The sequence below is a fragment of the Hirundo rustica genome, chromosome 1 (assembly GCF_015227805.2).
Source record: "Hirundo rustica isolate bHirRus1 chromosome 1, bHirRus1.pri.v3, whole genome shotgun sequence".
Taxonomy (NCBI): Eukaryota; Metazoa; Chordata; class Aves; order Passeriformes; family Hirundinidae; genus Hirundo; species Hirundo rustica.
Genome location: NC_053450.1, coordinates 130,098,897 through 130,115,599, shown reverse-complemented (window position 1 = coordinate 130,115,599; position 16,703 = coordinate 130,098,897).

The following is a 16,703-nucleotide window of genomic DNA, read 5'->3' as shown; positions in this document are numbered from 1 at the left end:
AATTTGCTATTCTTCATGAGCATTGTGGAGCTTGAACTTGAAAGATCTCTCTTGGTGATTGAGTTGTGAAACAGTGATCAAATATCAGAATAGATTATGTATTGCTTAGGTGCTAGTTCATTGCATTTCATTCCATCTATTTGGGAAATATTTTGTCTTTGTTAATCTTGTTAAAGAATGTTTTTGATTCTGTCATTTGAAAAAGGATTTTAATGAACATGAATGTGTTAAGTCAGTTAAACAATGTATGTATGAGTCTCTGGGTCTTGCACATGAACAATGCCTTAATGGAGTGCTAGGCCAGTCAAATTTTGCCACAATATAACTCATTAATTTTAGACATAATAAATATGTGTATCTCTAAAGGTATATTTTTAGGATTAAAGAAGATTAAGTTACTTATTCTTAAGAAGTGAAGAGACTGTTTCTGTTCACCTTTATTATTTTTTTTAAACTTTTAAGTCAAGCTTTGGCTCTTATTTTCACTTCATAAAGAAATCACAGATAGAGATATTTTAATAGAACTCATCATTTCTGGTGGAAAAATACATGGATCATGCCCTTGAGCAAGTATCAGTATATTAAAATTGCCTTGCATGGATCAGTGATATTATTTATGTATCAGTTCCTGTGCTTTTGAAAAAAGGAATCCAAGATTTAGGGAATGGGCAGTTTGCAAAAAAACCTGCAAAAATCACTGATCAAAGTTCTAAACAGTGGTGGAAACCTGTAAGGTTTTCACTTGTTAATTTTATCAAAATATTTCAGCACGGGGCAGAAAATATACTGTCTTCTCTCCTTATGAAATCACTTGTAAAATTTTATCCCTTTCTCCCTTTCTCTTCTTACACTGCTAGTAAGTGAGATAAAAAATTCATCTTTACACATTGTTTTTAAAAGTTTGCCCCTGCTTTAAAAGTAATGATGTCAAACCATTGAAAACGACTCTAGTAACTTACAGCAAACTTTGAAATTTTCAAACTCTATTTATAGGAGAGCAAAATGCAAGTCTTGCAGTGTTCTGATACATGTCAGCACAGAAATTTAAATACTATTCAAGTTATTTGGTCAGAGGGCAGTTTCACCATGATTAAATCATGACATCCTCATGAGTTCTGAACATTGTTGTAAATTGCAATTTTAGTAGAATATCATAAACTACTCTGAAAATTATATGTTAGAGAAAGAAAATGGATTAAAAAAATCTGCTAAGATTACAGGAAAACCGGCCTAAAGCTTAGACAACTGATCTGAAGTATTATTCTTCAACAGAAGATAATGAACCTCAGTCTTGGCATCTTGTGGGTCCTTCTACAGCAGAGATAGTAAAATTGTATCTGACTGCATCTACTAAAGGAAAAAAGGATTTCCTCTAGTGATTTGTACTTAGCTGCATGTGTTAGGACTCAAATGGCTGCATCAAAGTTCTGTTGTGCTAGGAGCTGCATAATATATAATGTATCCAATACCTATTCAGGAATGGTTTTGATGGTAGGACAGTGTACTGTAGACTTCTTGAGAACCATGTACTTATAAATTTGAAGCATAATGTTTATTTTTTTTTGTTAAATATACACAGTTCCCAAAACAGTATTTTTAAAATCTCATACATACATCAATGAAATACAAGCACTCTTGGCCCTTCCGATCAGCTCCACTTACCTCTTTAACTTATGACTATTATTACTATATCCAAAAATATTATGACAGTGGAAGAACAGAGTATTTGATAAAAAAAACCTTTTAATTTTTTTCAATGGTAAAAATTTTATTAAAATTATGATAAAATTGACAGATTAAATAATTTTCTGGATTATTTTGACAAAATAAATATCTATGGATATAGTTAACACTTTTTGCTGCTTGAGAGAGGAAGGTTAAGTAAAAATAAACTGTTATTTGTAAAGATACAATAAATTGTGGGACTGTGGGAATATTGTATTTCCTTGAGTAGTACACACCTGACAATATGATTTAAGACTTGTAGCATGATTTCTCCAAATACATTGATGCATGTTATAGCTAAAAATTAAATTTGCTCATTGCTTCCTGTATTCTGTGCTAATTAGTTACTCTGTGCTAAACATACCCAAACTAGCAAGCAGATTACTTTGTTTTGTATAGATTTCACATTGGAAAATATCAACACAATTTTTAAATTCTGTTTGAGGGACATAGCTGGTGAATCTCTGCTTGAGCTTGAACTGATATCCTGTGTATGATATACATAATTTTGAATCCTTTATCTTAGATTGTCTTTGGGCTAAAGAAAGAAATGTAGTTTTTGTAGGTGTTTTACATCAGGAGCAAGCCAATGACTCACTTGAACTTTAATTCTAAGAGAGTTAAAGTCCCTTTGTCAAAGAAAGAATTTGAGAAGATGGGGCATGTTTGGGATTTATTCCTGGTTCAAACTGTACCTCAAGTCATGTATCAAGCAGGGATATTGCTATGAGGGAAGGCTTAAGTGGTGCGCGAAATGAACTTCTGCCTGTTAGCAAGAAATTAGAGGCACCCAAAGAAAATTTATAAGTTTGAAGCAGTTCATACACATCAGTGGAGATGTGGCTATTAGCCATTTCAAAAAGTAAATCACTGTTTTATGAAAGGGCTACTGAGTTTCTGGGAGAAGCCCAATGCACTTGCAGATCCGTTCATCACAGAAAATAAGTAAAAACAGATTTGGCAAAGGCATAAATAACATGAGATTTTTAGTTCCTCATCTAGGTCATAGAAAATCTAGAATGAGAGGCAAAACGTACTTAGAAACAGGTAACTTAAGGAAAAATGAGATCACTTATGGAGTATAAATAAAAAGTCATATTAATTCTTCCAGTATTTAACAGCGGCAGCTGTTAAATTTATTATGACATATTTATGAAGCATTTTAAAATTTCTTTTGTGAATGAAAATTATTTTTATTAGTCATAGAGTGGAAATAAAGATGGAATTTTTTGCAAGGAAGTTTCTACAATTGCAACATACTCCTTCCAGAGGCAAATACTCTGAACTCCTCTCAACAGGCTACGTGTGGAATCCACAACTGTGATTGCTGATCGTGAAAAAACCAGAAATAATAGAACCTGAATGGCAGGGACCATGGTGATCTGGAGTTCATTGTATGTTAATTTTGTTGTGTTTGTCTGTTTCTGGTTTTGTGTTTGTATGTTTGTAAATCTAGAGGCATAAGAAATGTAGTTATTTAGGCATGATTCACTTTAACACTCTGAGTGTGGAGTTCACTCATAAACTCAATGAAACAAACTGATAAATAGGTGTATGACATTAGGTGCTCTAGTCTTTATTTTGCTAATTCCTGTAGGTCACACCCAGCAAATAAGGTGGACAGACACTAACACAGCTTGTGTAGCAAATGAGTTCCCAAACGAATCTTCCTGTGACTTGAGAAAAAATTACCAAAACCTTTAGCTGATGAACTTCAGTAAGTTAGCTGTAGCCCTTCAGAAAACAGGACTAATACTTGCAAAGTTTGAACTGTATTTATCTCAAGAGCTCACCAATATTTTCCAGTACTGTCCCATTTTATGGAATTATAATATCTCCTCTGCATATTAGAGACTTACCACTTCTTTAATCAAAGCTGTTACTCTGAGAAATGTTTTAGCAAGTAATCCCCCATTTTTCAGTGAGGTATTTTTTTCTAAAACTTCTTGTACTATTATTCTACAAATGTTGAGCAAGTTTCCACTTTTTACCTTCCAGACTATGCTGTTACAAAATTTACTCTCCCAAAAGAAGGCCTTTCCTCCTACTGAAGTAAAAGCATCCCTTTCATTCATTCATGGGAATCACACAAATTTGCCCAATTTACTTTCTTTTTCTAATTGCACAAGTATTACCTGTAATGTTGCTTTTAATTAACCTCTCCAAAAGAACTGTGTTGGTCTTTTCAGAACAACTCCCATTTCATCAGTCTCTAATACAGTTAGAGACTACAAAATGAATGCAATATTTTACATGGAATTCCAAAGGTAAAGGGTCTCATCACCTTTCTCTAATGAAATTCCTTCATATTCATAGTTACAGTGGTTTCTCTCAGGTCCCAAACTGTAAAACTTTACTGCTAATGAGCTCTCCACTATTATTTCTACCAGAAGTAAGTCTTAATTACACTGCTTTCCAGTGTTCCTTCTCATCTGAGTTTTGAAGTAGCAGTCTTCAGATATATTCATGGCTACCTTCCTTTGCCACTACTTTATGCAAGTCTACCTCTTTAGACCCATTTTTTATACATTTCTAACCTCACAGATGTAAGACTTGCCTATGTACTTCATTAGCACATTACTCAGACTTCTAGCTAAGTGTTGTGAATTTATAAAGAAAAGAAATATTTTACTGTTCTTTTCTGATTGATTTCTGCTCTGCCTTCTTCCCTGTCAGGTGTGTTTTTTCTTACTCTGATTTGAAGTCCATTTGTTACTTTAGATCAGATGTGAGTAGTGCTCTCAGAGGTGTTTACACATAGGAAGGGATGAAATATATAATTGCATTTTCTATTAAAAATTGATCTAATAAGGGGATTGTGTAAAATTTAGAAATTTAGAAACTAATTTAGAAATTCTAAAAATTTAAAATTTAGAAATTCTAAGTAACAAGGGGTAGTTGTACTTGAAACTAATCCTTGGGTAAAGATTTAGGTATGCCATTAAAAAAAATCAGTAGTTACTTTATTCATCAGGCTGGAAACTAATGTAAAAAAAGTGGCTGCCATTGTCTAAATATCAGTAAAGGCAAAGTGATTAGCTTGGTGGTAGAACAAATCCGTAGTAGAATTTCATATAATTTCTAGCAAGTACACACAATTTCCATTTGGTTTCCAGCTATTTCTTATACCTTTCTAGGTAGAAAGTTAATATACAATTGTATAGGCTTATTCTATTCCTTTCACTTTGTCTTATTCTCCCCCAGATATTATTAACATTATTTTAAAAAAGGTTTATACTGGATTCCTTTTGTTACTTGTATATGACTTAGACCATCTGATGGTTGGTTGCCAAGCGAAGGCAACTAACTTTCTGTAACTGTAATCTCCCCTTTGACCTTTTGAATTTGTAAATTTCCAGAACATTTAGTTTATTGAGTTAGTATACTTTAAATTTACTCTTCATTTTTTTCTAGCAGGTACTGATTTTTAGTTTCTCAGTTTAAAATAATTTCCATGTGCTGTCCTTGTGGAAGAGAAATGCAGCTAACATTTTTTAGGCTAGCTGGGTCCTAATATATGATGGGTTAAATCTGTTATAATATGCAATATGTAAATTCAGCACAGAATGCATTCACAATTGAAAAATATATATGGATAACTAGGAGGCACATAGAATGACAGTTATATAAGCATAATTTGCATATATTATAATAACACATTTATTTCTCTTTTCAATGGTGAGAAGTATAACACTAAAATTTCTTTTTATGTATAGCAAACATGAGGAAGATAAGTTAGATGAGAAACTGAAAAAGAAGTGGTAAATGATCAGTTATAAAATTAGAGTCCCATTAACTTGTTGTCAGGCTTCACTCCATAGGTGCTGCTGCTCCATAGCTAATTGCAAAGAATATATTTGAGCCAAGTACAAACCACTAGAAGGTCTACATTTTAGCATGGCTGCTGTTGGTTTAAAAAGAAATGAAAGGGAGTTGCAAAACTGTTTAATTCTGAGCTCCTGCCTAGAGAAAGGTTCAAGATTGTTTAGACCACATGGGAAGATGTTTGTCTACGCATAGTTTTTAGGACCCTCCAGTGTGCTTAATTAGTTGTTCTTTCTAGGTAAATTGTCTCCAAACCCAGTAGTTCTCAAACTGTTTATAAATGAAAGTAATGGACCCATCTACCCTTGTTTCCAGTGTTGCCCTGCTCTTGTACCCCTCAGGATGATATACATCAACATTTCCAAACTGCTGGTATGGAATATCACAATTACAAATGAAAAAAATTGTTTCCTTCCAAGACTTTTTGGGCTGGAAAAAAAAAGCATTAAGTTCGCTTATAGCACTCTTTTATATCTTTGAAGGCTGTTACTATAGTCAATCATCATAGTTTTTCTGTATTTAGCAATGTTGGTTTCTATAGCATGTTTGACTACATTCTTCTGACTACTCTAAAACCTGCCTACTCTTTCAAGTGGAACTCCAAAGAAAACAGACTATTCTGGCTTATGTCTTGCCTACAATGAGAAAAGCAGAATGTGAATAATTCCCTTCTGTTCCTTTCTATGTACTTGTAACAGTGTTCTATGTAATACCAATATCATGGTTATTTATCATCATTTGTCACCGACTATGCTGGTTATGCTGACTACAGCGTGCTTACAGAGTAGGGTTGTCTAACTTGTAATTTAATATTTTCTATTTGTGCATTCTAAGTTTTTTTTTCTGCCTGTGGTAGAATTTAAACTACCAAATTTCAGTAAGACAGTGTAAATTTACAGCACACAAGATTCTGCGTGCCAGATTCCCCTGTGGATACTTGTAGCCTGCACTAATGGTGTCTCTGTGCAAAATGTGAAGTAGAAGACATCACAGAGTGCTATACTTACTGCTTAGCAAAGTGTCAGCATGAAAAGTTAGTATGCAGCAGCAAGCGTACTGTAAATTCATGCTTTAGTTTGCTGTACTAATCTGTTTGCGTAGACAAGCCCCAAGCGTAGTACTCTGCACTTGTCCCTATTGAATTTCTTGTTATTGATTTCAGACCAATCCCCCCATTTATCAAGATAATTTGGTATTCAATAAAGCACTTCTCTCCTCCCCCTTTTTTCCTTTCAAAGTTGCATCAACTCTTCATAGACTGTAGTCTTCAAAGATATTGTAAATCATTGCAAGATGGCACAGGTGGAGTCTTAACATTGTGAGAGTAACAAAGATGGCATTTTTACAGTTACAGTTTTTAGACAACAATCACACAAGTTTAAACAATGATTAACTGGGGACTAAACAGGAGAATAAAAAAATTATTCACCAGAAGAGATACTTTTAATGTGTTGAGGGAATGAGAAACTTTTGTAATTTATATGCTTTTGGAAGGAAGAAAGGTCATAAAATTTAAGTAGATTCTTGTGTGTAAAGTCAAAGCAGAAACGTATTTCTCAATTAATAAAGGCCTAATTCCTTCTCATATTAACGAGTGAATTAATTCTTTGGAGAATACTGTTCATAGTTTCTTTGGGATTTATGCTGACATTTTTTAATATATTAGAAGTACCTGTTAACCAGTGGCCTGTTAGTATGTATTAAGAATAAAAACTTTGCCTAGATTAGAGGTTCCAGTTTGGGAAAATGACTTTTATATAACTCCAAGACAAGCTCCCACATTTTAATGGACATTGCATGTCTATGAAATGTTAAGGGTATCTTTTTGTCAAAAGAAGGGCTTTAGCTCTCTAAAATATTATTTCAGCTTTCTCATCATTAAATTTTCATCATTTAGTTTTAATCTGAATTTGATCCTTCTTTATAAAAATTTACCTACAAATATTTGTAAAACAAAACTCACTTGTGTCTAGTCTCTACACTCTTTTACTATTAGTCATCAGCTCTCTGTTTACCTCTGGTTCTAATGTGGTTATCAGAACATGTGGTGTGTGAAAACAAATCTCTTTGATTACTTGCAGGCAGAGACTTTGACAGTGCTTTGATCAAAATGGGTGTGAGGAAGAAGCTGTGTTAACACACTCTCCTATGCTAATAGACCTCTGTGATGGGCATACATTTCAGAATATCACTAAGGTGATAAATATGCACAGCTTTCAGGCTGAAGGGAGGTAAGTTCATAGGATAAGTGAAGTCAGCTCACACTTGGCTGTAGAAAAGTGCGTGAACAAATTTGTGGATCCTGGACTGAAACTGTGTAAGTGATTTAATTTAACACCAGTCTAATTTCTGCTGGTTTGCTGGTGAAAGAAGTTTTCTGCTTCTTCTCCTGGACCATTGTCTCCAAATACCCAGACTTGTCTTTTTCTCTGTATCAGATTTCATGACACCTGCAGTATAAATTGAATCCATCCTCAGTCCTTGTATTTCCTTCAAAGCAATGGAAATAGTTTTCCCTTTTAAAATATACAGGTTTCATCATCACCATTTCTATGAGAACCATCTGGTTACACCACTTGCCTAGAGAGTGGAAGACGTGAATTCTAGTTCAAAATTTGGTGTTCCTTATTCTGACAAATTATCCACTCTACCTGCATTCTCCAAGGCTATGTTTTATCTTCTTTTCTGTTCTATGTGCTCTGAAAAAACCTACCATTCTGAACACCTCCAAGGTTTCAAGAAGAGAAAAGTGTAAGGCTTAGGCAGATGTTAGGTATTCTTCATTCAGCAGTTAAGCAGAATAGAAGCTTTCAAATATCCTGGAACTTTATTGTTTGAAATTGTAAGAAATGTAGCTTTACCTTCTTTCCTGATAGACATCAACTTAACTAGGGCAACTGTGGCCTGTGTTCTTTGGGGAAGGAGATCCAGCTGTTCAAGGGGACTGTTTAGTCAGTCAGCTAGGAAAGAATAGCATGAAATTTTGGGTTCAATATCACAAGGACAAGCTTGATAGGCTTCAAGGTGCATTTGTCCTTCTGTGAGTTGCCCTCTACAACTTAATCAAAAAACAAATGAAACACCACTTTCTGGTGGAGGAAAGTCTCTCTCTCTCTATTTAGTTATTTACTGATTAACCTATATACTCAGAATTTATTTGCAGTGTTGTCCACTATTGGAACTAAATACCAGGTGTTCTCAATTGCCTAACAGCCTGATAGGCATAAGTCATTTCCTGCAGAAATTCTATCAGAAGAGAGTCTTTCCACTCTTCACTTTGTTATATTTCTGATGTTATTTGTTCTGTATAACATCAGCCTAAAGAGGAGACAGTGTGGAACCTCTGCTTTCCAAGGACTATGCTTCTGTGAGGAGGCAACAATGGTGGAGCAGCTTTCCCACGTGGAACTGCATCAATTCATGCATCCATATGGTCTCTCCTCACTAATACTGCTTCCCGCTGTTCAATGTAAGAAGATAAATCTGCCTACCTAAAAATATTTCTACATGACCTGTGTGAAGAACCTCTCACTTCCCTCTGTCCCCTTCACGAGTACTCTAAACAATTATGTAATTGCTTTTTATTCCACGTATTCCACTCGAAGAAAAGCTGTTCTGCTGAGACATGACAGTATTTTTTTCATCTACAATTACAGGTCATTGTTTTGGAGTTTCTGAAAAGAGCTATTGAAGAGCATCATTATTGCCAATTTTTTCTTTTTAAGTCTGAACTATCAAATGCCCTTATTGTATTGAAAAAATCATGTTCGGATGATCTGAGTCTTGAAGAGTAGTTTCAAAGATCTGTGGACTGAAAATAAATTGCTGGTTTCTTAGAGATATGGCTGTAAACTCTGTCTGCCAGTCATCTGAAGTAACCTATCTGGACATCATCTGCAAATGGGTACAGCTTGTTTGATTTAAGAGCAGATATATTCTTTTGTGCGCATTTTCAGCTATAGAAGGAGATATTAAGCTTCAGCATTTCACTGTTCAGGCAAGTTACATTACACTATTTTCAAAGAGAGCATAGTTACAAGGTCAAATTTACACTATGAGGGAATCAAGCCTTCTGAGTATTTATATAGGGTCAAGTTTTGGTCTGTAATTTCTGATGTTCTTTGCTTATGTAAAAACACACTAACCTTATTTGAAGTACTCAGTTTTGGAACAGTCCCAAGTGCATATGTGTGTTCATGTGATACAATATGCACTCAACTTCAAGCCTACCAAAATCTGTGATAAGATTCAGTTTGGAGTCTCTGGATTTTCTGCCACAATTCTAGTAAATACTACTACAACCAAAGACATCACACCTATATATAAGTGGTAATTGTCTCATAGACTAACATAACTGAAGCTTCTCAATGAGACAGGATAGCTGAATAAATATTTCCCTGTTTCTGAGAGACAAGATCTAGTTAGTGGATGTTTTAGTGGTGGCTTTTCTTCCTCATCTTTTAAACTGAACACCTCTTCATCCCATTCCCACGGAACAGAGTGTGATCTTGATACTGCAAAGGGAACTATCCTACAAAAAGTTGTCTCCTTTCAAAGGATTGCAAACAGAGGAATGGAACTGCTGGGTTATTTTGTGCTGGTCATATGGTTATTTATCTATTGTTTGCTATTTATTACTTACTATTTGCATAATGGGATATATGATCTCACTGTGCATTGAGAAACAGACAGTCCCTGCCCCAAAAACCAATTAAATGGAAATGGGAGTTTGAAGGTGTTCATTAAGGAGGATAAAAAGGAAGGGTTAGGGATAAAGACAAGGAAAAGTACATACTGCATAGTGCCTCAAAACTACCTCAGTGCTACTGTATCCTACTGATAGCATGAAATGTTCATCTCCTAATTATTCTCTGAACTGGTCTCATCAAACATCTGATACCTGGTAGGCTTGTAAAATGAAAGCCTCAAGGACAAGCATAGTGGTATACAGCAAAGCAACACTCAAGAGAAGAGGAACAGAATAACTATGAAACAGAAATATAGAATGAGACCAACATAGGAAAAATAGATAATAAAAGCTGCCATGCTATTTCAGTAGTTACTGGTGGGATTACTGTACTGTACTATACTGCTCCATTATATAGTATAGATAGACCCTTAGTTCTAAGTCTTTTTCTTTTCTCACCTGAGAGGTACTCCTGACCCAAAAGAAGGACACATAAGTGTATCAAGTGTTGGTTTGTTGTTGTTGCTGGGTTTTTTTGTGTTTTTGTTTGTTTGTTTGTTTGTTTGTGTGTGTGTCTGTGTGTGTAACTTTAACTAGATTACTAATGGCCTGATCTCATCCTGACTGGTAGATGAACTTCATCTTTTTGCAGTAAGGGACCTGCAGAATATTGCCTGTGTATGAGATTCAGCCAGATTTTCTCTAATATAGTATGTGTCAGTGTTTTGAAATCCTGAGATGCTTAGCCATGTCTTTACACCTGGCTAACCATACGCTGGGCTGCATGGAAGGAGCCTGGGCAGCAGGGCCAGGGAGGGGATTCTGCCTCTCTGTTCTGGTGAGACCCCACCGGCAGTGCTGCATCCAGCTCTGGGTTCCAGCATAGTAAGGACGTGGACCTGTTGGATAGAGTCCAGAGGACAAAGACATTTAGAGTGGTAGAGCACCTCTTCTTAGAGGAAAGGCTGGGAGAATTGGGTTGTTCAGCCTGGAAATAGAAGGCTTCAGGTGACATAATTGTGGTCTTCCAACATCTGAAGGAAGCTTACAAGAAAGATGGAAAGAGACTATTTACAAGAGCACGGAGTGACAGAACAAGGCTTCAAGTCGAAAGAATATGTTTGGATTGGATATTAGGAAGAAACTCTTCACTGTGAAGGTGGTGAGGGCACTGGAACAGGTTGGCTGGAGTTGTGCATGCCCCAGCCTTGGAAGTGTTCTAGGCCAGGTTGGATGGGGCCCTTAGCAAACTGGCCTGATGAAAAGTACGCCTGCTCATTTCAGGCGGCTTGAAACTAGATGTTCTTTAGGATCACTTTCAACCCAAACTATTCTATGGTTCTATGATGATTCTATTATTCTGTGACTCTATGATAGGAATCTCCACCACAACACCACTACTGGGGGGTGGCTTCTGATTTTCTACTCTTGTAATCAAGCTGAGTCAGGAGAGGTTTAGATTGAATATCAGAAAAATTTCTTCACCCAGAGGGTGGTTGAACAGGCTCCCCAGGGAAGTGGTCACAGCACCAAGCCTGTCTAAGTTCAAGAAGGATTTGGACAATGCTCTCAGGCACATGGTGTGATCCTTGCAGTGTCCTGCACAGGGCCATGAGTTGATCCTGACAGATCTCTTCCATATCAGCATATTCTATGATTCTATGATTGATTCTATGATTCTATGATTCTATGATTCTATGATTCTATGATTCTATGATTCTATGATTCTATTCTAGCCCAAGCCATTTTGTGATTTTATAATTGTCATGTGGGGCTTCTTAACACCAAAGATTCCTAAGGGCCACCTGAAAGATATTTACTCTGTTGAGCACAACAGTACCTCAGGAACTGACTAAATGATCAGAGGCTGCCACTTATATGTTAACCTGCCCAGTGCTCTAACCTGGTCAGACTGCCTTATACCAATAAATCCATTTCAGAAGCAAGAATTGTTAGCAGGGACACAGCCACATATAGACCTGTCTAAATGGCTCTAGAGTCTCAGGTAGTTTTGGTAATGATTTATGAATTTGAAGAACAAATTTCACATAATTATCTTGTAGAGCACCTTTTTATCCAATTCTAGCAGTGTGTCACTACCCAGGTGACATATAAAATGGTTTAATTGTGCTTAATTCCACAGAATTGCAATTAGCCTACAGGTAGTAAACATGCTCTGCAGCATGAAAGGATGCATGGATTTTTATATTTTAAAATTCAGATGAGATATCTGCTACAAAACCTGCTCTCTTCATTGATAGGCAGAAACTGCACGAATTGATAAGCAGCTTCTGGAACTCGGAACTGCTGGATACTGTGGTTTGCTGACTACATGAGTTATTCTGGGGTAATTAGAAACCTATCATGTAGACAACACAGCAAACTGCTCACTTATGGATTTGCTGTTTTCTTTTTTTTTCATCACCAGACCCATATAATTTTCTTTTCTGAATTCATTCTGCTTACACTAAACTTGCTGTCTATTATCTATTGCAGTCCTTCTGATTATCTGAATTTTTAGTACATTTTGTGGCAGAAACCATTACAAAGCCTGAAAATATCTCCATCGCTTATGTATTTCCAGACAACTTGAAGTGATTTTCTTGTAATGCAAGTTTTCTCTTTCACAGCCTTAAAGAATGTTTGCTATGCTTTTGACAGCATACTAATTTTATTCATAGTGCAAGAGCTGTTGTGACTGAGCACACTGTCAGTTTTGTAAAAATATTCAGTACCATCCACATTTTGGCTATGTATTTTTGATATATACAGTCTAAATACTCCATTTCCATTGAAAACCTTCTTTAGAAAACATATTTCAGTTCATTTCACACTGTGTTAATTGTGTAACACACTGTAACCATTACCTTTTACCAGCCACAGTTGCTTATCTAATGGGAAATGATGACTTTAACAAGGAATTATTAGATCTGTTTGATCTGAGAATGCACATGTGGACAATGAGAGCTGCTGGCTAGAACATGCACCATTTTCTCCCCCTATGAGTACATAATTGAATTACAAGTCTCATTTTATGAAGGGAAAAAAGTGTCAGTAACCCTTATGTTTTGTAACTAGCCCTGCTTACTTGTAATTTGTATTTAACATTGTTAAATATATTTAGAACATTCAATTTTATCTCATAGCTAGTTTAAAATACATCATATGGAATGGATGAGTAGGTAGGCAGAGGTCTTTTTGCTGTATGTTAGAAAATTTTTGTAATTTTTTCATTAAATACTGCTACAATTATAAAATTAGTTTTACTAATACTAGAAGGAACACCAGCAAGTACTAGAAGGTAATGGTGAACACTCTATGTTATGAGAAAACTGTTTTTTCAACAGTACTGCCTTAAATAAGACTTTCTGTCTTTGCTTGGCAAAGTGAGAGACTCATATTCATGAGACAGATGTTTCATGGGAACATAAACCCTGAATGTACCATATTTAACTTCACCATTGCCTTCTAGTCCTCATTGGTGGAATAGTAATTATTTTTGTTCTAGAAATTCAGAAGGAGATATGAAATGCCAGTATAAAATGACTTGGGAACCTGAAGTCCAGTTTTCATAAGTTGCAGAGGAGTGTTGGAGTTTTGGGGTACCCACCCTGTACTGCTGTGAGCAGAAAAGTTAACTCCTTCCTAATTGAATTTTCTCTCAGTCACCACCTGTACCAGTTCTCGGCAGGGTTCTTAGTCCAAGCAACCATCCCATTTTGAGAAAGTAAGTGCATATATTGGAGTGGACCTGGACTGATGTGACTACCTCAGGACCTAAAAAAGTATCTGTGAAACATCCCATCACAGGTTATAGCTGTAGCTCTAAGTCTCCTTGACAGTCATTTGCTAGGTCTTTCAAAACAATTCAGGCTCCCAAAACAACAGATTGGTGCTTAGATTCATGGTATTGGCACGGCTGCTGTTTTCACAGCTATAACTACAGCCCAACCTCCCAGGTGTCCAATTCAGTTACGTGTATAGTCTCTTGCAATTGGCAGCTTCACAGCATCCAAAGCACTGCTGCAACTTTCCCTACTGATTAGCTGCTTGGAGCACTAGCTCTAGCCTTGAGGCCTTGAAGATGGATTATTACAGAAGCTGGGATCATCTAGTTTGTGAATGATATATAATTCAGATAAAGTGTCTAACCCTTTCTATCCTGTAAACCTTGTAGCAGAAGAGCCAGATTAAAGTTCTTAACAGCTGGAACATCTGCATAGACAGTCAAGTGACACCAGCTGTGTCTGAAAGGGGAACTGTAAAGGGAAGAGAGACTGAGAAGCCTAATTTCATGTGAGATGCCCAGTGGGACAAGTTATCAGTCTTGGTGCTATCAAATCCAGCTCCTTAGTCCTTCCACTTCTCTCCTTCTCCACTGTGGTGGATCTTGGATGCCTACACAGCAGCTCCTTCAAATCCAGTTAGCATCACTGGGAGTTCAATCAGCTAAAAGACCCCTAAATACTTCTAAAAATGAGGCCCAAAGACTTTAATAAAAAATTGTGCTGATGCAGATGCACGTGCCCCCAGCTGGGCCTGTCGATGTCTTTTCAGATAAATGTGAGGCTCCCTGTGGCCTGTAGTGCATACTAGACTTTCAGATTGGTCCAGCTCATAAAAGTGGTGCTCAGTGAATGCAGACCTTGCAGCATCATGAAGTCCTAAGAAGTCAGGTTGCACCTCTGCAGTGGGATATAGCTGAATTTGGGGTTTGCAGGCCCATGGAAGGACAGTAGTGCTGAAATGTGAGCTCATTTCTTTTATCTCTTATTTTTTCATTCCTCACACTTCCCTGGTTTTACAAACCCCTTATATACTTGTGGTGGTTAAAAAAAACCAAAAAAACAGCTGGGAATTAAACTCCAAATAAGCTGCTCTCCTTCCCCAGTCCCCTTCTGGTGAGAGAAAGAGATGGGGCAGAAACTATGGGCTGAGATAACAATTTACTGAAAACAAATAGCAATGGAATAAAAAACACACAGTAACAGTAACAATATTAATAGCGCAAGTACACAAAAGAAAAGGTGTTTACACAAAAAAGATGTTCACCATCTCAATTCCATGTGGCTGCCAAGACAAAGACAAGTTGGCAGTGGCTCTCCATGGACGTTGTTCCTCGTCTCCATGCCCAACACAGTGAAAAATTATGATCCAAAAGCTGGATCATCGGGACAGCACTGCAGTGCCTACCTCCAGACTGCTCCACCTCACCGATTTAAGCCCATGAGGTGCCGCTGCTTTGGACCTGTCTGCTTGGCTCCACTGGACTCGGCTGGGGCTCAGGTCAGGCTCATCTCACTGCCACTTCAGAGCTGAGTCTTGGCTGAGTTTGTTGGTTTTTGGAGGTGTGCCATGGATCAGATGTGTTCACTGCCTGGAGCTGCATTCTCTGAGGCACAGGAAGGGCAGCAGCAGGAGAGGCACAGAGTCCTCAGTGCTGCAGTCCCAGCAGCTTCCAGGAAGGAAGAAATGGAACACAACAATGAACTTCTGTCCTGAGGCTGTTTTTTAATTCCTCAAAGCCACACCCTGAGCAATGCAATGGGCGGTATAAAACAGCAATTCAGCCACACCCACACAGCTCTAGGCTCTGCTCCTGTGAGAGCAAACCAAAGACAATATTTCTGATAATTTCAAAATCAATGTGAGATACAAGGACTACAGAATGAGACTCACCAAATCATTGAAGTTGAAAGAGACCTCTCCAAGTCATCTTGTCTAACCCTGTTCAAGCAGGGTCACTTAGAGCAGGTACTCCAGGACCAGGCCTGGATGGCTTTTAAATATCTCCAAGGATGTAGACTGTGCCACATGTGCCAGTGCCCCATTGCCCTCACAGTTCAGATGAAACATTCAGTGTCCACTGACTCCTATCTGTCACAGATCACCATTAAAAATAGCCAGGCTTCATCTTCTCTACTGCCTCCATTCAGATATTTATGCACTCTGATGGGGTTACCCCCTTAGTCAGACCCGATACAGCTCCATTGATATGAAGAATGTTCCAGCCCCTAAATCTTCTCTGTGACCCTTCAGTGGATCATCTCCAGCATGCCTTTTTTGTTCTGGGGAAACCAGAATTGGATCCAGTAGTCCAGGTATGGCCTCACCAGGGCTGAATGGAGGGGAAGGTTCACATTTCTTGACCTGCATGAGGCAAAATGCCTCCTAATGAAGCTCAGGACACTTAGCTGTCTTTGGTTTAAGGTCAGTCACATTCTTACAAAAATGTAATGAAAGCAACACAAAATGTTATGTTTTTTACTTCTTGTCTAATCTTCCAAACCCAAATAATTAAATATAGTTGTGCATAAATTTATTTTTGAATTCCAAATAAGCTGAACTAGGTCTTGCACAGTGAAGAGCAAGCAGAAATTAAACACTGTGTTGAACCAGAGACAGTACTGCACTCTGGTGCACCTTTATATGTCAGGGTAGTTTCATTAATTTAAGTGGGATCAGC